The sequence below is a fragment of the Vespula pensylvanica genome, chromosome 1 (assembly GCF_014466175.1).
Source record: "Vespula pensylvanica isolate Volc-1 chromosome 1, ASM1446617v1, whole genome shotgun sequence".
Classification (NCBI taxonomy): domain Eukaryota; kingdom Metazoa; phylum Arthropoda; class Insecta; order Hymenoptera; family Vespidae; genus Vespula; species Vespula pensylvanica.
In genome coordinates this window covers 17,984,117-18,008,006 of record NC_057685.1, presented here as the reverse complement: position 1 = coordinate 18,008,006, position 23,890 = coordinate 17,984,117, and the positions used below count along the sequence as shown (strand labels likewise).

The 23,890-nt window shown below is 42.4% G+C and overlaps 1 protein-coding gene and 1 long non-coding RNA gene across 23 annotated transcripts in view; one reads left to right on the top strand and one right to left on the bottom strand.

Annotated features, from left to right (window-relative positions):
• LOC122631257 (mediator of RNA polymerase II transcription subunit 15-like) overlaps window positions 1-4,170 on the bottom strand; it is a 379,865-nt gene extending 375,695 nt beyond the window's left edge. For 10 of the 21 annotated variants that reach the window (XM_043816717.1, XM_043816706.1, XM_043816796.1 and 7 more), the window contains exon 1: window positions 3,645-4,169. The gene's annotated coding sequence lies outside the window, so the exon portion shown is untranslated. Of the gene's footprint in view, window positions 1-2,850; window positions 3,579-3,624 lie in introns of those variants that run through there. The other 11 variants (XM_043816752.1, XM_043816764.1, XM_043816785.1 and 8 more) reach the window with 4 other exon arrangements.
• Window positions 4,171-4,223: 53 nt separating this feature from the next.
• LOC122631331 lies at window positions 4,224-22,147 on the top strand. Of its 2 annotated transcripts, none has more exons than XR_006327683.1 (4): window positions 4,224-4,448; window positions 8,609-8,709; window positions 9,768-9,932; window positions 21,672-22,147. It is a non-coding gene; the product is annotated as an uncharacterized LOC122631331 (long non-coding RNA). The 2 variants fall into 2 exon arrangements; XR_006327680.1 differs by having other exon boundaries at window positions 8,609-8,713.
• The last annotated feature ends 1,743 nt before the right edge of the window (window positions 22,148-23,890 follow it).

Here is a 23,890-nt window from a genome sequence, read left to right as displayed (position 1 = left end):
TCTCTCTCTCTCTCTCTCTCTCTCTCTCTCTCTCTCTCTCTCTCTCTGTTTCACACGATCTGTATCTCACTGTCTCTCTCACACACATATACATTCTGTCTCTCTATTATAGATATAGACTCTTTCTCTCTTTCTTTCTCTCTTCCTTTTTCACACGCACATACTCTCTATCTATATATATATATATATATATATATATATATATCTATTTCTCCCACGCACATTTTTTCTCTATCTTACAGACGTTATATCAAACACTATATCTCTTTCTCTCTCTGTCTCTTCTTCTCTATCCCGGAACATGATTTCCCCAATAATGGAGATCCCCATAATCAGTGAGATCGAAAACAAATACTTATTAACCAATCACGCGTGTCTAATCTTTCAAAATATATTTCTTCAGTGTTACACGATAGCCTTGATATCGATAGTATATCTATTTAGTACTTTGGAAAAAATACAAAAACAAAAATTAAAAAAGAAGAAATCGCACGTGACTTTTTCTTCGCTTGGCACGATACCAAAAGTTACGGGGACGTGTCTGTTTGTAAAGGGGAGGCGAGGAGGACAAAAAATGAAAAAAATAAAAAAATCTAGAAAACGGTAAAAAAAAGGAAAAAAAAAAAAGAGAGAAAAGATTTTAGTTTAAAAGAAGAAGAAATAAGTACGTAAGATGGCAAGTAGTACATAGGAAGACAAAATTAACTTATACGTATCTCTCTATACTGGTGATTTCAATAAGACTACATAAGATACGAGGCGAGCAAAAAGAGCAAAAAAGAAAAGAAAAGAAAAGAAAAGAAAAAAGAAAAAAAAAAGAAAAAAAAAATCGCATTGGGAACAGACGAAAGGGCATGTAGTTTTCTCGCAAACTAGATATACTCTCTCTCTTTTTCTCTCTCTCTCTCTCTCTCTCTCTCTCTGTCTCTTTTATACATCTGTCTCCCTGGATGGTACCCGGACGAGACGACGAGTCGACTAACGAGCTGAAATAAAGTCGAATTGCCGGACGCGTAACTCGTTAATACGGGTCAGTGCAAAAGAGACGGAATCCGTGGCAGTCTCGTACTACAGCGAATGCGATATTTTCATGCTGCGTTGAAACCGGGAATCCTTCGTACCAAAGAAATACGTACGGGAGAAAAAAGAGAAAGAAGGAAAAAAGATGGGAAGAAAGAAAGAAAGAAAGAAAGAAAGAGATCGCAAAAAAGGGTCGGTCGGCCGGTCGCTCTACTCTCCACCATAGTGCATTGCATTGCACTGCATTGCATTGCATTGCATAGCGTTGCATTGCATTGCATTGCATTGCATTGCATTGCTCTTCTCTGCTCGTCGAGAGCGTCGACGCGGCACGTGCGCGCCCACGAAACGTCGCACGCACGTATGAGAGAAAGAGAGAAAGAGAGAGAATGAATGAGCGAGCGAGTGAGTGAGTGAAAGGGAAAAAGATAGAGAGGAAAAAAGAAAGAAAGAAAAAATATCTAGAGAGAGAGAAAGAGAGAGAGAGAGAGAGAGAGAGAGAGAGAGAGAGAGAGAGAGAGAGAGAGAGAGAGAGAGAGAGGACGAGTAAAAACATTCGTATTTGGTAGGAAAACGCAAAGGCTTTTTCGAATCGTTTTCGTAAAATTTCGCAACGATAACAGTAAGGATATGAAAAAAGTTAGGTTAAACGTACCTTCGCGAGGCCTCTTATCGCTCGCTTTAAGTACTAACACATAACAGCGATAATAGAGTTAATCAGCCTCACCGAAGTACTCGACGTACGATATAACTCTCGTAAAAAAAAGATTCGTTCGATTTTCTAACCGATCGCGACCGTGTTCATTTTTCTCTTCTCGGGAAACCGCGCGAACGAACGCAACGAACGAACTAACGAACGGACGGACGGACGACCAACGAACGAACAAACACAACGAACCGACAATAACGAACGTGTTACGTATACACATATACGTACGTAATATATACGTTGAAAGACGAGACGTTGTTAGAGGAAAGTAACCGCGAAATCGCGCGGCTTTCGCCGCGCAAATAAGCTGCCACGCGATTGGCCGAGACATTGACGCGAGAGCGGCAAAATCGAGGATGCCGATTGGCTGATATACTGGATAAAGGGGAGCTGTATTCGCGTGCTCGCTTGCTTATTCGTTCTTTACTCGATTATTATCGTTATTCGATGAGGGCTTACTTTTCCGAGAACTTGACGATTGAAATTATTCGAATTAAAAAAAAAAAAAAAACAGAAGAAGAAACAGGGAAAAGAAAGAAAGAAAGAAAGAAGGAAAGAAAGAAAGAAAGAAAGAAAGAAAGAAAGAAAGAAGGAAAGAAAGAAAGAAAGAAAGAAAGAAAGAAAGAAAATGAGAATTAAAATGACATATTTCTTCGCTTTGTTCCTATTTACAATCGCCGTCGCGTTGCCACGTCGTTTTGTACGGCCGGTCCAGCTAAGGACACGTCGCGGATTGCGTAAAAAAGAGACAGAGATAGAGAGAGAGAGAGAGAGAGAAAAAGAGAGACGACTTACAAGAGAAAACGATCGAAAATGGCACGCATTTTTACGATGGGATGACGTCGTCGTTCTCGACGAAAAAAAGAAGTAAAAAAAAAGAGAAAAAAAGAAAGAGAGAGCAGATACACACGCATACAGAGAGAAAGAGAGAGAGAGAGATGATTTCACACGCGGAAGGAACTAGAAGAAACGGACCGCGTAGGAGTGTGCGTGGTACACGTGATACGATAGAATCGCGGAGGGGGAAATGACGAATATAAAAGGAAAGAGGAGAGAGAGAGAGACTCGACGGATGGAATAATAAATTGTGCGAATATTACGAAATATAAATTTAGATTTACCTTGCAGCGAAGCGAAGTCCGGATTATTGTTATCGTCTCGTATATTGCGACGAGATATCTTCTCCAAAGTATGACTTCGGGATATCACACCGACCGGGATCCGAAGAAAAATATTTCTTTTCCTCTTCGTCTAGGAGCCACTGACTTTATTCTCTTCTTTTCCTTTCCTTCCTTTCTTTTTTTCTTCCGTCCTTGCTTTCCCTTATTCTTTTCTCTTCCTTTCTTATCTCATTTCTTTTTTTCTCTCACCGTTCGCGCGTTTGGAAGAAGCACCAAGAAGAAAAAAAAAAAAAAAGCACCAAGCTAGAAGGAATAATATATCATCTAATACGTCGGTGTCGGCACTAATCCCGATGAATAATATGGACGAATAATAACCAACGCCGAACGTAACGCGGACTTTTGTTGCTTTCTTGACGTTCGTTCGCTCGCACCTCGTCCTCTTCTTCTTCTTCTTCGAAACTGGGAGAGAACGGATAGAAAGAGAGAAAGAGAAGAAGAGAGAGACAGAGAGATAGATAGAAAGAGAGAAAGAGAAAGAAAGAGAGAGAGAGAGAGAGAGAGAAATCGACGAGGAAAAAAGAGGTTAGGAGGAGATAGAACGAAGAGAAGGTGGACGACGGACGAATTAAAGGTGGGTAGATAGACGGACGGATAGATGGATAGATTGATAGAGAAAATAGGGGCAGAAAGACACACGGAAAGAGAAATAGAGAGCCTCCCTCGCTGCTCACTTTAAACTCCTGGTCGATCGGCTAGGTCGCGGACACAAACCACGAAAAAACTGCTCTCACTTGTATAACGCCGGCTCGTATGCGTGCTGACCTGCTGCACTGTTCCGACTCATAATCAGTTCTTCCGTTTTATTCGATTACAACGGGCCGTTGTTGTTGTCGCTACTGCTGCTGCTGCTGCTGCTGCTGCTGCTGCTGCTGCTGTTGCTGCTGCTGCTGCTGCTGCTACTGCTGCTTCGCTTTTGGCGATCACAGATTGCTCGCACGATTCTCTTTTATTTAATCTTTATATTATATTCCTCTTCCTCTTCCCTAATACCTATTTAGCGATTAAAGCCTTCTCCCTTGTTAATACACATATATATATATATAGATATATATACACATATATATATTAGCCGCTCCTCTCTACTGGATGATCGTGTCCATCCGCCTGGTGAAAAGCACGCGCGGAACGTGGTAAAACGACGACGACACGACGAAACGACGACGACAACGACTCTGCGACTGCGACTGCGATTGCGACGACAACGATAGGGCGATAGTAGCGGCGGCGAACGACGGCGGCGACGGCGGCGACGACGGCGGCGGCGGCGGCGGCGGCGGCGGCGGCGGCGGTGGTGGCGGTGGCGGCGGCGGCGGCGGCGGCGGTGGAGGTGGTGGTGGCGGCAATGGCGGCGGCGGCGGCGACGACGACGGCGGCGACGGCGACGACGGCGGCGGCGGTGGCGACAGCGACGACGACGATCACGACGACAGACAGCGACGGACTATGCGTCGTAAGAGAACCGGCTGTGCGGAACGGGACAAATATATGCAGCACTGACGGAAGCCTCGATGCAATTTTGAGAAAAGGGTGAAAAGGTAAGGCGAGCGATGCTGGTTAGGCGACGGGTATGCGACTGCTCGCTGCTTACTTAGCTAGCCACTAGCGGGGACCTGGCGCGACGGCGACTGCCGACTGTAGCGCCCCCCACCGTACTTCCATCTTTCTCTTTCCCTATCCTTCTCTCTCGCTCTCCAGTAACATGCCCCTCCGTTCGTCATTTTGGCTCTCCCCACTCGCGACCCCTCTCGCTAACCCCTCCTCTTCGTCCATACCAGTTCTCTCTCTCTCTCTCGCTTCGCTGCCTTTACGAACTCGATTCGTCTCTCTCAGTCTTTCTCTCTCTCTCTCTCTCTCTCTCTCTCTGTCTATCGCGCTATACTTTCCCCTATCCTCCCACCTTGATCCATGTTTCTCTCTCTCTCTCTCTCTCTGTTCCAGTAGAATCCGTATACATTCCCTCTCGGTATTCCTTCGGACAGTCGCCCACCACCCAACCTACATCTCTCTCTCTCTCTCTCTCTCTCTCTCTATCATCTATCTCTTTCTCTCTCGCTCTACCGAACCAGCGATACAGCGGGGTCCCGTCCCCCGCGTAAAACAAGCGCGTCCCTTCTCCCTCGATCCACGATCGTGAACCGTGCCACGTCGTCGCGGCCGCCGATGTCGCCACCGCCGCCACCACCGCCGCCGCCGCCGCCGCCGCCGCCGCCGCCGCCGCCGCCGTTGCCGCCGTCGACGAGGACGACGGCGACGGCGATGGCAACGACGACGACGACGCGAGTTGCCCCTCTCCGCGGCTCGATAAACGATCCTCGCGCGCATGCGCTGGACATACCCCCACCAATCGTTCTTCCCTCATCTACCTGTCTTTCTCCAACTCGTTTAGCTCGTCGAGCCACCCGGCCTGCCCGCTCGTTCGCTCGCTCGTTCTCTTTCTCTCTCTCTCTTCCTCTCTCTCTCTCTCTCTCTCTCTCTCTCTCTCTCTCTCTCTCGCGTTCGCTGGAGAACCGGCAACGGGTTCAAGTTAGGTGTCGCTCGCGGATCGCACCGACTATATCGCGTTCGCGCCCGGAGGAGATCGTTTCGCTTCTTCTCCTCTTCTCTTTCTCCTTCTCCTCTCCTTCTTCTCCTTCTTCTTCCTCTTCCTCTTCTTCATTTTTTTCTTTTTCTTTTTCTTCTTCCTTCTCCTCTTCTTCTCCTTCCTCATCTTCTTTTTCTTCTTCCTCTTGGCGATGCCTCGCAACGAAAAAGAATTAACACGACTATCCTCGCGGTGCGAGAAAGATAGAGCCGCAAAAGTGTACCCATCTTTTACGTTTAACGTATTTCTCTCTTTGTCTTCTTACCGTATCTTTGATCGAGCTTTCTCTCTTTTTCTCTCCCTCGTTCTTTCATCTACATGCAAACACACCAACGTAACTCCCACGTTTCTCCCTGTATCTGTCCCCGTCTCTATCTCTGAATGTAGGTACGAGGGTATTCCAACGTGCAGCCACATCGGTGTAATCTTGTTTCGTCGAGTAAGAAAAGCGAGAGGGCGGAAACGACGAGTTGCATCCAAAGAAAATTATTTGCACCCACGCCGATGGATCTCTCTCTCTCTCTCTCTCTCACTCTCTCTCTCTCTCTCTCTGTCTGTCTTCATCCTTATCTCTATCTCTCTTTCTCTTTTATACAGACATACATACATACATACGTGCTCCGTCGGCGCGCTCGCGGCACCGTAAGATTCTGTCTGCCGATAAAACAGGACCACTGTGTATCCTTCCCACCAGTCGCAAGAGTTCGTCTATCACGATATCGTAGGATCGAGAGTAGCCGATCGTAGATCAATTTATTGTCTTCCGGAATACATCGGAAAACGTTTTGGTCGTTTTAAATCGAGAATAAGAATTATTTAGAAGGTCGTAGAGATCGTTCGATATACTCGATTCAAAACCATTATGCAATCAAATTCTATCGACTATCTATAATAACAAAATAATATAAACGTAGAGAACAGCTTACATTAATTCTCATTTCTATTTGAATCGATTCTGATCCGCTCGGGGATGCAACAAAATTTATATAAAAAAAAAAAGAGAGGGAGAGAGAGAGAGAGAGAGAGGGAAAGAGAAAAAGCAAGGGAAAAAAGAAAATTTGTCGTTTCATCGTTTATTTAATGACGAGTAGAAAAAAACTTCTCGATAAATTTGAACTCTTTACGTGACTTTTATCCTTGACACGTTCTCTTTATCTTTCCCGTTTGGAATGCACGTAACAATCTGCGAACGATTCAAAGTTAAGAATAAAAGTATCCTCGAATTTCGTACTAGAAGAATTTGAAAATCCTCTTGATGGTACGAGTATCGATCGTCTACGGCAATTCGTAGAAAAGACATAGCTTAGACTCGAATTGATCCTTTCACCTTGGAAACTTACTAACTACCTTCCTCTCTCTCTCTCTCTCTTCCTATCACCTCTCTCCCTTCTCTTTAAAATTGTTCCTCTAGGGAGTCGCGATAGTAGCCGAGCGGAAGCGGAAGCGCCGCGGTCGCGCGTCGTTGCTTCCGATAAGCCGAACAACGAACGGCAACTCGTTCGCGTTAGGAATCTTCGCCTTGAAGAGAAGTAGAGAGAGAGAGAAAGAGAGATCTATGAATCGTCCGAACATATATAGACGTAGTTAAGTACGACGGAATTTGAGCGGCGAAATTTCAAAGATCGATCGAACGAAACGAGAAACGTTTACGCTCACTTGAATCTCCTATCCTATAGCGAGAGAGAGAGAGAGAGAGAGAGAGAGAGAGAGAGAGAGAGAGAGAGAGAGAGAGAGAGAGAGAGAGATTACTCAAGTTTGCGTATTCCACGTTATCTATTTCTCTATGGTATAAGCAACGTGTATAAGCACATAATTCGATGCAACTGAAGGGGTTGATCCATATGGACTAGAAATTACTCGTCTAGGAAACGTGCATATAACTTTGTTGTAACGTTGAAAAATGAATGGACAGTTTGCGAATTACGCGCCTTCGGGATCGACCTCTAGCGAGGCTTTGGTAGATAGTATCCAGAGAAAGAAGGAAAGATAGATAGAGTAGAAGATTCTGAAGATGGTATAGAGACGGGGTGGTGGCTCGAATGTTGGAAAGAGATAGATAGATAGATAGATAGATAGGTAGATAGATAGATAGATAGATAGATAGATAGGTAGATAGACAGATAGATAGATAAAGATAGAGAGAGAGAGAGAGAGAGAGAGAGAGAGAAAGGGAGAGAGAAGCAGCCGTTAAAGGTGTGATACGGAACGTCGAGAGAGCACGAGGTGATATTTCTCGCAAAGCTGAACCGAATAAATTTTTAACAAAAACTGCTGACTCACTACATTACGCTTCTTTCTCTCCTTCTTTTCTTTACGACCGGCCGCCCGTCGCCTATCTTTTCCCCGTCCCGCACCATCGTTTCTTCTCTCTTTCTACCTTTTACTCGATCTTTCCAGGGCGTTGTACATACATACATATATATATATATATATATATATATATATATATATATGCATCTCCATACAAAGATACATACCTACCCTACATACGTACGTAACTATACTCTCGAATCTCGTCGCTTCTATCGACATGCCTCCGAGATATTGTTACTACTTTCGATGGGTACACGTCTATGTTGTATCTGCAACATACGCGTATACGTGCATTATGGATGTTGCGGAACGTAAAAAGAACGAAAGGAGTGTACGTTTGTATGCGTGCGTATGTGTGTGTATGTGCGTGTAAGTGTGAGAGAGAGAGAAAGAGAAAGTCCAACGAAACGAGAAGCGAGTACTTGCGAAGAACGATTCTCCCTTTGACTCTGTTGGCTTTCCTGACCGCGCGTTCAAACGAGTATGCTTTTATCGAACGATTTATAGTTCTCGAAAGACGGCATTCGCGGTAAAGAAGTGAGCCATACATTTCGATATTTAATAGCCAACTTTTATTTATTATATAATTTTATCGCAAATTTCCAAATAACGTTCTTCACCGAGTTTTCGTCCTACCCACGTATTATACCTACCCATGCTATCTCGAGCTTTTCTTCCACGAGTCCTTTCTTTCTCTTTCTCTTATCCTCCATCTCCATATCTCTCTCTCTCTCTCTCTCTCTCTCTCTCTCTCTTTCTTTTTTATCCGATTTAAACGCAGATGAATTTTTATGATTATAGTCGCGGCATACCACGATGGAATACTCATCGTTTTTCACAAACCGGATTCCAAGAGTCTACCACCGAAAATGGCCGGCTCGCGTGCATATACATGGATATACGTAGGTACTTATATAGATATTATACACACGTATATATAGACACATAGAGACACATTTATATACACATACATACATTTAGCTTCATTCGCCAGTAATATTATGAATAAGATCCCAAAATGATGAAACGTAGCGAGATTCAGCGTGTACTCTCCGTTCAGTTACCAGGGGTAATATTATGCAACGTTTCCTGTTCACGTTTAAAGTGTAATTAACATATTCGCCATTGAAAGCAAACGAGGCCAAATCCCGAATGAAGCTAACGGAACGGGAACGCCGAGCCTGGCCGTATTGGAAGGAAAAACGTTTTACGGTAATCCTAACCTTTTATACGTAATATGTACGCGGCGTATCAAACGAATAGAATTATCGTGATATCTTCTCTGTGGGATGCCACCTTAATATGGTAAAGCATTCGCTGTGTTATACTCTATTGTCATTGAAATAGCCGAAAACCTTAATTATCAGCCATTGACTCTCCTACGTGTAGGTATTCACTAAACGTGGGCAAAACGTATAGACATACATATATGCCAGCCGCATACGTATTATACAAACGTATATATCCTACTATATCCGAAATACTCGAGGGAAAACTACGTACACGGTTTTCGTTCGACCGCGACGGAAATCATATTACACGATGTTCGGTAAAACCATTCGGCATCTCGAACCTCTTCGTCTTCTCCTCTTCCTGCTCTTTTTCGGAGGTGAGGGGTGGAAGGACGAGGAAGAAAAGCTTCCCCTTGAAATCGTTGCGGTCGATGCCAAAGGTGAGGCTAATGAGCGCGTCTTCTCTAAAGGAAAAAACGTCGGAGGAAAGAGAGAAGTGAAAGGTGATAGGAGAATAGAAGAGTAGAGAAGAAAAGAAAAGGAAAAAAGAAGAAGAGGAAGCATAAAAAAAGATAGTTAGATAGATAGATAGATAGATAGATAGTTTTATATGGAAAGAGAGAGAAAGAGAGAGAGAGAGAGAAAAAAGAAGAGAAATTTTCAACGGTGTAAAGCACGAATAGGGAAAAAGCGATTCGATCTTCACCCTCGGAACCATTTCATTCCAGGATTGTACCGGGGAATCTCTCGAATCGAGAAACAGACGTAACGCCACTGCCGCCGCGCGCGCGAACGAAGAGGAAGAAGAGCAGATAGCGCGAGAAGGACGGCTAAAAACCCCCTCGAGGTTTCGACTCAGCATCCCACGATATCTACATCTATTTTTGGCCACGGTCAGCTGTAGTTGCACGGCATTAGCATAATGAAGACGCGGTTCGTCTCCTCTCCTCTCTTCTTCTATCCTTCTCTCTATACTCTCTGTGTACTATCTACCTTCTCTTTTTCTCTCTCACTATCTATCTATCTCTTTCTCTCTTCGTCTATCTATCCATCTCTTTTGCGTGTACTGGCTCGTTGTCGTCTCTCCATCCCTTTCTATTCCCCCCTCTTCACCCTTCCCTCAACTCTCTTTTTCCTTCTCTTTCTACCTCTCTCTCTCTCTCTCTCTCTCTCTCCTCTTCATGAGCACCGAGTGGTTCGGTTACTCCGTTGACACCGTTGCTGCTACTGCTACGAGTAAATGCGAGAGTGGCCGGTGCCGGATGGACCGAGAGGGAATATAAAGGCCATGGGATGAGCGGACGAGCGAATGAGAGAGAAACAGAGTGAGAGAGAGAGAGAGAGAGAGAGAGAGAGATAGAGAGAGAGAGAGACAGACAGACAGAGAAAAAAAGAGAAAGAAAGAACGACGAGAGACTGGATGAAAAAGCAAAGAGAGGGAGGGTAACGTAAAAGGGGATGAGAGTTAGCTGTGTATCTTTCGCGTGAAAATTTACACGGTTAACCTCCCTGTAACAAGACGAAGTCTGATCGTCATCCTTCGACGCGTATCTCTTGAAATGAGAAGAATGCATCGATAGATGCATGCGTGCAACAGAAAATTGATCGATGATCGCTCACGTTTTACATGTGTGTCCTGTAATTTCGGTGATACTTGAAAAGAAATAATTCGATGTATAATACTTGGAAATATTTATCTTCTTAAGCATCGTGATAATTAACATCTCATTGGATTACGAGTATAAGTAGAAGTGACGATTAAATAGGGAAGAAATAAAAGGGTGTTATTTATTGAATATAAACATGGTCGTCTCGAGATGTGCGTGCACGGGGTGTGCACACACAACCTGTACCTCTTATACTTTCTCGTTTCTCGCTCGGAAGTTCGACAAGAGAAGGCAACGCGAAGGTCGTCTAAGAGAAGGAGTACCTTATATACATACATACATACATACATACATACGTATATATATATGTATATATATATATATATATATAGTAAAATGGAAGGAGAAAATCGTGTGGATGGTGAAAGGAGCGTAAAAGGGAGAAGCGAAGGGAAACCCGCTCGGAAGAGCGATGCATGCCGGCGCGTAGACTATTTTAAGTTAAGGGAAGCAATGTGTTCGAAGGGGGAATGCCTTTCCTTTTCTTTTTTCTTTTTCATTCTTTTTTCCCTCTTCTTTTACTTCTTCTTTTCCTTTTCCTATTCTTCTCGTTTCGTTACGTCCTCCTTTCGTTTCTTCGACAAACGAATGAGAGAAGAGGAATCACCACCAGTTGGTTACTTTTGTTAATATCATCGAGGAAAGGTCGTAAAAACGATGAAGACGAGGAAAGAAGATCCATTCTAATCCATAACGAGAGAAGAAAATCAACGCGAGAGAACTACTGTACCGAGAATACAACACAAGATAACAAGCTCGGCTACGAGCGAAGAGGAGAACCGGCCACGCTAAGCTGACTTTCTTGAATAACTCAAGACGCTACTCAACTCCGCAAATGCTCGCCATACGCGGATATTCCTTCTTCTTCTTCCTCGCACGAATCCTCCTATCTCTCTGCTATACCTTCATGGTTATATTCTCGTCTCTTTTGCCACAGGAACAGCCTAATCTCTATCTCTCTATCTCCGTCGCTATCTTTCTCTCTCTATATATACAAGAGAGAGGAAGATTTCGCGCTTAGAGTCCTCCAACCTTTCACGCCTCTCATAGTCCGACTATGTATGTCTCTTGGGATACTAAGAAGATAGTTTGTCTTCTCTCTCTCTCTCTTTCTCTCTCTCTCTCTCTCTCTCTCTCTCTCTCTCTATCTACCTATATTTTCTCTCTCTCTTTCCATCTTGAAAGCTTACGTCGAATAATCGCAGATCAACATCCCGATACAAAGATATAGTGTGTACGTACTTATCTACACAATCATTCGTAGTTGTAGAACGATTTTCTCTCGAATTTGTCTATCGACGATATCGTTTAATCTCATATTCATTCGGATAGGTTCTATTCGAATTTGATTCTCGTCGCGATTTCACGATTTCGCGAAATAAACGTTTCTATCTCTTAATTTTGCTACTGAAAAACTTCTCGCCTTCTATACGATACCCGAAGATAGTCGGCAAAAGTGAAAATTAATTTGTGCCGCGCGCCTGAGACTCGGCGATACCACCGAAGACTTAAATGAATGTACAAAGTTCTCACGCATTTTATTAATTTCACTTGGTGCATTAGTTATAATTACTAACATCTTGCGAGAGGTGGTCGAGGGTAATTAATAACGAGGTACCGTTCATCTTCATTAATGGCAAAGAGTAACATGGTTCTTCTTTCGTGTTACTCCTTTAACGGGGATCGTCTTCGAGACATTCTCTCTCTCTCTCTCTCTCTCTCTCTCTCTCTCTCTCTCTTTCTCTCTTTCTCTCTTTCTCTCCCTCTCTCACGAGTTTAAGAGCCAACGAAGAGAAAATCGATAACGTCAGTCGATCCGATTGGAAAATCTTCGAGGATGTAGCGAATTCTGGTACGCGAGATCGCACGCTAAATCGTTCGACGCTCGGACCTTTCTCGGATTATGAACGATCCACTTAAAGCCTGTCGGCCTTTCGGGCTTAACGTACGGAGTGATAGATCGATCGATCGATACAACGATAGATCGATCGATCGATCGATCGTTGTATCGGTCGTTATATCGATCGATCGACCATGCGCATAACTCCGATATACACACGATGTACACCAAAGAGAGTCGGTTGCGTGAAGCATCGGCGATGATCGCTTCCGAAAGCCGAGTCCGATGCGCTCCTGACTATACTGATTCGTATCGACACAAATTCATACTTGCTAAAATGCTTAGAATCGATAAATTAATCTGCATCGTAGAGAAATTTCACGAAATGGTCAAGAACGATCAAAAATATAAGATTAAAATTAATATTAAAACGATATTTATTACTACGATAATCATTGACTATCATCTTTCCTATCGTTCAATTTTCTATCGCAATTGTTCAATCGAGTTGATTGAGTCAAAGATCAAACGTGTAATCGTTAAAGGGCTCCTAATAAACAAGAGATAAAACGACTGACAAATTAAATATCGATTTAAATAGAATATATTACATTTAAATAAAGATGAGACGTATGAAAGAGAAAAAAATAAATAAAGATGGAGAGGGAAGAAGATAGCTCGTACATCGCATCGTTTCTATCGGTACAATTGCATTTCGTTATTTCGTCTGCACAGCTCTTTCTTTCTTTCTTTCCTTCCTTCCTTCCTTCCTTCCTTCCTTCTTTCTTTCTTTCTTTCTTTCTTTCGTTCTTTTCTTCCTTACTTTCTCATCCAACGTTATTCCGAGTAAATAACATTTACCATTGGAAACGCGACGGGGTTACGGGACAAATTGATCTCGCTCGAGTCACGTACTACCCTGTGTCGGAACAACATAAAAATGTAATTACTCCTGTCATCGGAAACGAGCGGAAGGAAGAAGAAGATGATGAAGAAAGAAGAAGAAGAAGAAGAAGAAGAAGAAGAAGTAGAAGAAGAAGGAAATGCGGCCATAGCTGAATTGAGGCTCGAACGTGATGTTTAGTTTGGCTATGAGGTGAGCTCTCGCTCTTTCGATGAGAGAGAACAATTTTCAGAAAATAAATCCACTTACTATAATCCGTACACATATATATGTACTCTTATAACGCGTGTGACTTTCCCTGTTTATTCGTCCCTCCTACGATCATCCTCAAGCAAGATCATCCACTGTTTTTCTAGACGATCGAACGAATATAGTCTAATAAAAACAATCTCGCGAAAACGACTTTTATCTGTCGTCGTCGTCGTCGTCGTCGGTTTTCCCGTTTTCGTCGTCGTCGTCGTCGTCGTCGTCGTCGTCGTCGTCATCGTCGTTGATTCGATTCTCAAAATTATCAGAGTTACATAAAAGCTACGATTTCAAAGCTAATAGAACATTAAACAGGTTGAGAGACATCTCGAAGAAAGAGGTGGCATTTTACAAAATGTCTCCTTTGCCGTTAAACGAAAGCCTCCCGCTACTAGGAGCAAGAGAGAGCATTCGCGTAAATATTCCAGCACCATTCTCTCGCTTTATCATCATTTCGAGCAAAGACTAGATTCAAAAGACGTAGGACGCGTCTTGCACGAGAAACAAGAATTCTTCGTCTTTCTTTCCGCGTCGCGGCATACAAAAGAGAACAAGACAGACGTAGGGAGAAGAAGAAGAGAGAGAGAAAGAATAAAAAAGGAACAGAAAGAAAGAAAGAAAGAAAGAAAGAAAGAGAGAGAGAGAGAGAGAGGGAGAGAGAGAGAGAGAGAGAGAGAGAGAGAGGAAGAAAGGACGAAAAACGTCGAAGAAACAAGGACGTCGTGTCTCGGTGATTCTCATTGGATCAGCCTGCCGAAGATTCCCGCTTCGGAATTGGCCGAAATTGACGAAATTTTCGAATTAAGTATCGACTCTTGTGCGGGCTCTTGGAAGCGAGAAGGCCAACAAAAAAAAAGAGAGAAAGGAAAAGAAAGAAAAGAGATAGAGAGCGAGAGAGAGAGAGCGAGAGAGAGAGAGAGAGAGAGCCGGAAAAAGACAGAGACGGAAAAAGAGAGAAAGAGAGAGAGAGAGAGAGAGAGAGAGAGAGAGAGCGAAAAAGAGAGAGACGAACGATCAACGCCATCGTCGAAGGATCTAACGAGATCAACGGGACGAGAACGCGTGGTGAGAATAAATTTCGCTGCGGAAGCTCCGTCATCCAGTGTCATCGGGTTCGTAAACGCATTTACGATAGGAGGAGGACACCTTCCTTTCGCTCACTGCTATCCCTCGAAACGCTAACATCCCCTTTACACCCCCTTAGAAGCTCCCCTCTGTCCCTTCTCCCTCCCCCTCCCACCTTTTTACTAGCCTGCCTACCGACCTTCCTTCTTTTTCTTCGTTCGTACGATCGATCGTAATTTCCGTCAGTGAGTCACGAAAGAAGAGGGAGCTCCTACGCCATATACAATACGGAACGCGAAGGAGGAAAGATATAAGGGGTATAGTTCGGGCGGAGGGGGTGACTAATCGCGGGGCTAAACTACCGAGAACCACCCCACGCGATACGAGGCGGCTTCTTAGAATCGCTTTCGAACTTCGTCATGGATTTTATCCAATGGATGCCGTATATACCTACCCCACTCTACCACTACAGCGTAGTTACATACGTTACTATCTACCTCTATACATTATATATATATATATATATATATATGTATGTATGTATGTATGTGTATATATTCACTTCTATATACGTATATACATATGTATATATATATATATCGTATGATACATAAGCAGCACGTAGGCGTGTTTGTCGCACAAAGTCGCGTTTGGTCATCGAAGGAAATGCCTGATAGATATCGTCCTGTCGTCGTAGATTACCGTCCCTTTGTGGTCCGTTCGAGTACCGATATTCCGTTTGCCCTCTCTATATCCCTTCGAAGGATCATCGAATCCTATCGTGCGTTTGAGATCGTTCCTATCTATGTTTCGATAATATGATAAGAGTATACGAAATCTCTAGTACGACCAGGATTTTCAACTTATAACCTACTAAACATCTTCTATCTTCTTTTCCTCTCTCTCTCTCTCTCTCTCTCTCTCTCTCTCTCTCTCCCTCTCCCTCCTTCTTTTCCCGCATTGTTCTGCTTTAAATCGGCTTGCAATTCTTTTAGCCACATCGAAATAAATTTCCAATCGATCGCAGGTCTACGGCGTTACGCCATTAGGCGTCGCCACGTCGTCGTTAGATGGTTATGGATCAATCCACCAAAATGACCGGCGACTCTTCGTCTATGGTTCATAGCTCTCGAAGATATCGTAAGCGTTATATAACGGAGACGAAATAATGGCGAGTCTCGTTGTAACATACTTGTAGATTTTTCATCGTCATGATTTTCCTTCCCTTTTCGTCTTGTATTTTTTCTCCTTCCTGCTCTCCTCTTTCTTCCTCCTCCTCCTCCTCTTCTTCTTCTTCTTCTTCTTCTTCTTCTTCTTCTTCTTCTTCTTCCGCCTTTACTTCTACTTCTACTTCTATTTCCACTTCGATACTCGTAAACATACAAAAGACTTTGCGATCGAGTCGATGAAGCAAGTCATTTACGATATATAGGTATATTCTATGTATATCGTCCGTTCATGAAATTCGATTTAAGACGATCCTCGAAGGTAGAACGACTTAGCAATCACGTTGTAATTTATTGATCTAATCCTTCGTCTGTTAGGCATTACAGATAAACTCGAAGTTAAATGAAACTTAACGCCGTCGGGTTCGTCGTGTTCTCTTTATACACTTTGAAAGCTTACGAGGAGTCATCGTCGTCTCGAGGATCCATGCTTTTGGTACTCGTCGAGTAGTCATCAAAGAGGAAACACGTTGAAATGCGCCCGCGCGAACGCCTCGCAAGCCATCCATGAAGAAATTTGACTAAACGACGACTGGATGGCGGAAAATCAATGCACAATAATATTACACACGTGTATCCGTTTGGCGCACATCCAGATGCATTTACCGACGGAACACTTTCCAACGTGAATTGACAGAGAGGAACAGAGAGAGAGAGAGAGAGAGAGAGAGAGAGAGAGAGAGAAGGACGAGGCAGCTGGATACAAGTGTATAATAAATATACGCGAGGCTTATTCCGTTAGAAGTATCTCGTTTTGCGAAAAAGAAACGCGTTTGTTCGATCGCGACGGCCCACCGAGATAACGTTCCCTCGGATGGATATGTCATTTATAAATCGCTTATACCAAATATCAAAGATGCATAATATATTATATATTCGAAGGAAACGTTTGCGATATTGAATTTTCCTAGATAGGAAGCTGGGATACCTAACGGAGAAAATGTAAAAGCATGTTACCTATGGAAAGTTATTTCTTAACGCTTTAACCCAAACAATTCTACTAAGAATTATACAAAAAAAAAAAAACAAAAGAAAGATGAATGAAGAAAACAAAGAATGAAGGAAAAAAATGAAAAAGAAAAATGATAGCGACCGTATAGTAATCTCGCATCTGCTCGGGTCCATCCTCTTTTCGGCTCAAAAATGGACGGACTTTTCGGGGGAAAACATCCACGAATGTCTCATCGTTTATCTCGACGACTAAGCATCCTAAAGCTGCGCGGAGTTCCGAGGAGGCGACATAAATCGTTCACACGTTTCGCTAGTTCTCTTTCTCTCTCTCTCTCTCTCTCTCTCTCTTTTTCGAGATCATAATCCAGCTCTCACGGGGAATGAGCCATGTAGCGGAAAGAAATAAAAAGCGAAAGCGGAGGACACGTTGCGCTGTTTGGAGGTTCCGGACACGCACGAGCCGTGTCTCTTACATGTGTCCGGTCTATGCCCTCGAACTTGGCACCAGGTCGCCAAGAGCCTGTTCAAAGGAGGAAACCATGACCAGTCTCAACGTCGATCCTTTCGATCCGGTTCTCTATCTCTCTTTCTTCTTCTTTTTCTATCGCTCGTGAAGAAAAGTCTGCCTGCTCGTTTGCTTTCTTGCACGGGTGCAAGAGACAACCCTTATTTTTCCGTGCTAGGTCTACCGCCTATCTCTTCCCTTCCTTTTCCTTCCCCTACTCTCCCCCTTTTTCTTTTCTTTTTTGTATTTCTTTTTTCTTCTTTTTTTTTTTTTTTTTTTACCTCGAGCTGCAGGTTGCAACAAGGCTGCACGGCATTTAACCCCACATAGGTCGTGTATCGTATACGTCGAAGTCGAAGGAGGTGAGTTGCTAGGTCGAAGACCGTGCGGCTACCACCTGGCAGGCAAGCTTGTTAAATTTATTTCTTCAATGGAACTCTGTACTGTGCATGCACGATATCGACGAGTTCTCCGTGTCTCCCCTAATTCTCCGTCTACGACTGATACGAGTAAATATGTATCTAACCTATTTGGTACGTATGCGTGAATACTTACATACATACGTACGTACGTACGTACGTACATATATATATATATATATAGATAGATACATACCTACCTTCTTATATGTAGGATGTTCTCCTTTACAGTATTTCACGTGCTCCGATGCGTCAGCTCTGGATAATGTTCGGCACCGACTAAAATTTATGTTTATCGCGGGGAAGTATCTACCGGCTTCGAGTTCCGTGATACCGGGAATTTTTATTTCAATATAAGCATAACGAAATAACAACTCCTACGCGATACTTCTTTTCTCATTAACTTTGTTGGATGCAATAAGAAACAGAGAAAAAGAATATATATATATATATAATTGTTTCATTAATTTTCATTCTAATCATCCTTTCCTTTCTAGAACGAAACAGTTTACGGTATACACGCCTACGCTGCCGTGCTGGTTTCAATTGATCGACGTGTAAAAAGCAATTTTCAAAAGACAAATTTAGGGATGAAAGCAAAGCACGATACCAGAGAGATAGATGAAAGGATCTTCTATGGTTTTCGACTCTATTTCGGTGATAGCTGTCGTTTCACGCTGCATCATGTTCTTTGTACGCATACATTCTCTTGTCTCTCTCTCTCTCTCTCTCTCTCTCCCTCTCTCTCTGTCTCTCTGTCTCTCTGTATATATCGCCACGTATATCGAACGATCCATGCAAACACAGAACGGTATACCATTGATACGCGTGCATTTGCTAAAGCCATTAAGGGTCGCTGGCCGCATCGTATGTGTTCGCGTATACAGGTAAGCCAGAGGATGCTGGACACAGACACTCAGGGGGCGTGTATATCCAGGAACGTGTAGAGTCTATTAGAACTATCAGACCTTTGTCAGGCTAGACGCCAGAAAGATTATGCAATTACGAAATGGCTCCTATCCAAGAGCAGCTTCCAAACTTCTACGCGATCGTTTACACCTCCTTCACGTTGTCTTTTCTTCATCTTATTTAAACTTATTTATTTGCTTTCGTAACTATTATTATTCGTCGAATATAAATGTATTTAATACGATCGAAATAGAACAATTATAACAATGTAGGATTCTCACGATTATCAGGGAATATTCAAAAAGGAAGAACTTATTTTATAACGTCATGGATATTGAGTAATATAACAATTACCGTAATAATTCTTTTTCCTTTTTTTTTTTTTTCTTTCTTTTTACATCGATTTACAATGATCACTCTCGTACGTACCTATATATACATACATACACCGATACATACATACATACATATATATATATATCCACTCCATGTATTCTCGTTCGTTTCGAGCTATTCGAATCAACGAGCATTTCGGACGCGTTGTAAAGAAGAAAATCAGTGTCCATTACAAAATTCTCCTCGTACCTACACTTCATCCGCGAAAATCGAGAGAAATAGAGATTGCTATAGAGATGTATAGATGGCTATAATATATAGAAAATAAAATACATGAACGTGCAAACGGTTCTCAACAATAATTACGTGTTCTGCGCGAACGCACACAGGCCGCTTATCAACCGTAAAAAGAATTGTTTTATCGGTAACGAGCGAATTATACGCGAGAACCAGAACACACGTTCTCGACAAAATAGAAAGGTAGAAAACGGCGGCGAGCAGAATTAATCTCTAATGCGTTAAAACGAAACAAATTGCCGGCAAATCCGGATCGGACGGATTGGACATCGGAAAGCGTCGTTTGTAACGCGACGACGAAAGTTTCATGGAAAAACCTCTGACTAAAGCCACCCCTTCTACTTTATCCCTCTTCATCTCCACCTCTCTATCTCTCTCTCTCTCTCTCTCTCTCTCTCTCTCTCTCTCTCTCTCTCTCTCTCTTATTCTCTTTCCCCGTCGATTCGGCGAAAAACGGTCTAGTTCTCTCGGATGTGCTCGATCCCGTTCCGGATAGAATAAAATGCTAACGGACTCCCGCCGGTAATTCCGTGAATTCGCGTAACGGCATAGTCAGACGTACGATTTACGAAATCATCCTATCGGCGCCAAACGATTCCTAATGCCTTCTCCGTACTCTCTCTCTCTCTCTCTCTCTCATTCTGCGTTTCCGATCAATAACGGGTGAAACGATACGCCTCCCATTTCCCACCCCTTTTTGTGATCGACCTATCTCGGACCTCGTTTCTTTCCAAGATTCGTCCTCTCCTGAATGAAATGGAAAACATCCGACATATACCGAAATTTCGAGCATGAGACAGAGAGAGAAAGAGACAGAGAGAGAGAGACAGAGAGAGAGAGAGAGAGAGAGAGAGAAAGAAAGAGGGAGAGAAGTCGAGTCCGAGGGTGAGTGAAATTTTCAAAGGAATTTTGATAGTAGCACGTCGATAAATCGTCCTGGCATGTTTCCTTCCTATTGTACGACCTTCTTCTCTCAGCGACTCTTCGGCGAAGTACGCCTCAGCACATACTATTCCTCTTCTCCATCGATGTAGGAGCTTTGCTATTCCCGCAAGAATGGCTACGTGCGACGTGCGACGTGCAATGGCAACCGCAGCAACAGCAGCAACAACAGCAGCAGTACTAGCAGCAGTACTAGCAGCAGCAAACCCTGACGCAGTAACATCACGGAATTGTTTAGAACGCGCGAGCCACTCAAGAAGGAGACTTCTACTCTCTGAAGAGTCTCCGTTCTTCCGCTCGATCCTCTCAACTGCGTCCTCTTCTTCCTCCTCCTTCTCCTCCTCCTCCTCCTCTTCTTCTTCTTCTTCTTCTTCTTCTTCTTCTTCTTCTTCCTCTTCCTCTTCCTCCTCTCCTCGTCATAGCATCAGCTTCCTACACAAGAATCTTTATAGTCCCTCGTAAACAACGGTTATGAATCGTAGCGTTTGTTACCGGATTTAGACGCTCCCCGACCAAAAATTCAAAGGACCTATCTATATACATATATCTATATATGTATCTATTCTTGTACGTGTGTACGCGCACGCGTGTATCTCTCTACGTGTGTCCGTCTTCTATTCATATTATCTACTCGAGTCGATGACTATAGCCATAGATGAAACGAAATTATTTTCATTAAACGTTTACCGTCCTTCCCACTTTGTTCTTGACAACTTTTTATCTCGGACATATTTTTTCTCCGATCGCTGAATAAAAAAGTTATCTCCGACAGTGATATTCATTGAAGAGAGAAAGAGAGAGAGAGAGAGAGATAAGATCGCTCGGACAATATGGAGCCATTCGTAGGCAATTCTTTTCTCTACGTAAACATCGAGTTACTAGTCATCTTTTCTACCTCGATCGATCCCGTACCGAATTGGATATTAATTTCTTCTCTAATAAACAACATAAACCCTTACGGTATGAAGGGTGTCTCTTAAAAAAGAAAAAAAGGCAGAAAGAAAGAAAGACAGAAAAGAAAAGAAAAAGGATGGGGGAAAAATGGCGGACTCTCGTAGTCGTCTTTGTCTTTTGCGAGAAATAGAAAGTTATTTATGCGAAATAATAAAAATTCCAGAGCGAATTCCAGGGTCCAGAACGAAGTGATAAAACGATGCGGTGAATTTAAAAGCGAAAATCGTCGAATATATATATATATATATATATATATATATATATATTCATACATACATATATATATGTGTATTATGTAAACGTTTGTGCATATATATATATATATATACATGTACATATATACATATATGGTAGGTGTACTCTTTTTCCAGGATCGAAAGCGTGGGCGCCGAGAGACCGGCTCGTTGTTCCAGCATCGTCCGAAATATTTCGATGACGCAACGAACGACGAACGCGAGACCGGATTACGTATTCGCCAGTCGTGGATGCACGCGCGTAATCCCTCCTGCGAGCTTCGCCTTTCACAAGAGAGTACGCGAGCATCGTGTTCAAGAACGTGGACCGCGGATGAGGGCCTTCATCTCGAATGGTATTCGAGTTCGAACGAACGACGATGAGACGGGGGCTAGGCGGGCTGGGATACGAGGGGTGAGGTGGGAGGGTATTGCCGACTCTCCTCCATTTATCTGTCCGATATGAAAAATAGCCTATTACGAGGAACAAAGAGGCGAGCCGGATCTTTACCTCTGATCCTCCTCCTCCTCCTCCTCCTCCTCCTCCTTCTGCTGTCCTTTCGAGCTCGAGAAGAGAGCTAAGAAATTTTACTTTGACACTGGAATTCGCGATGTTACGAAATACATAGACACGTATACACGCGTACGCGAATTATACGCATATGATTTGGATTTTTTCTTTTTTTTTTTTTTATAATTATATAATATTTATTATATCATTATATATATGTTGCATTCGTTTGACAAAGTTAATGTTCAAACATAATGAAAGATTAATACGTATGAAAGTACGAAGAAATTATTTATGATGCGGAATTGTTATTGACATGGCCATTACAATTTTCCTACGTTCCTTTTTAGAAGGGCGTAACGCTAATTGGTTTGATTACCAAATACGATCGATACAATTGTTTGTGATAGGTAGTATTAGTTACCTGTGCATAGATGCATGGAATAATGATAGGAAATTTCCTAATAGAGCTTTAGGTACGATATTAATCGTCATTTTCTTTTCGTTCTTGTTTTTCTTTTCTCTTTTTCTTTTTTCTTTTTTTTATTTTCTTTACTTTTGTCGATTAGTTTATTTTTGAAGGAATTTATTCGATCGAATCGAACAGCTAATTTTCTTTCTCTTTTTTTTTTTTCCAAAGATTCTTCGCAAAACGTTGGATGTAGTACACGTTGATCGGTAACATGGCTCGCATAATCGCGATACGCACGTTAAGAAGGATGTACGAGTTAACTTAGCTCGTTGCATTAACCGAGATGAACTCATTCCGCTTATTTCTTCTCCCATCTCTCTCTTCTCTCGTTCTCTTTCTGTCTATCTGTCTGTCTGTCTGTCCGCTCTCTTTCTCTCTCTCTATCTATCTATCTATCTATCTATCTATCTATTTTTATCTGTCCCCACTTCATTTCTTGTCGACTCTCTCTCGACCTCCTATAATTCTCGTTTGATCCATAATACTAGTAACTTTGAGAAGTCGTCTCGACCGTCGACCATAGCTCCTTCTACCTTTTTCTCGATGAACTTAACGAACCTTGAAAATCACATCTCGCGAAATGTTTACCAAAAACTTTTCCTACTCTAACGTCAAGCACAGAAACCTATTTCGCTGAACATAGCTTCGAATTTTCTAATACCCTATAGATTGTATAAATAAAAAAAGATAAAAGAGAGAGCATAACATTTCGTTCTTCGTTACCTTTCTCCTTCTTCTTCTTCTTCTTCTTTTCCTTCTCTTATACTCTTCTTCTCTTTCGTCTTTCGATTTACGAGCTTCGTCGGAGGAGAAATCGAGCGACGATAAAATCGTAACGTGACACCCGAGAGAGGGTAAACTCTGCGAACGGAGTCGCTTTCGAAGAGGATAAAGGACGCTAAATCCACTGGTTACGAGAGAGCACACGGTGATTAATCTTGAAGATTAAGGCATCATTTCTTTCGAACTCAATGAGAATATTCGCAGTATATTATCAAGATAAATCTCTTAGATTGCTTATTATTTTGTTAACTTTTTATCAAATTAAGTTGGATCATCTATCTGTTCCATCTATATACGCACATATTTTATTCTAGCTCCTATAAACGAATATTTCAAATTATTGTATTATACGTAATACATCACGAAGATATTTTATATAATATAAACGAAATATTTTTATGACATCAAACATTTTATATCTTATATTCGGAATAAAACATATACCAAGATAAAATATTCGATGTCATTAGATCTATCATGTGTTACTATTTACTTATTTTAATGACATATATATATATATATAATATTTAATTAGAGAAAATGTTTAATCATAAAATATTTTATCTGTAATACACAAAAGTAGATCGAGAA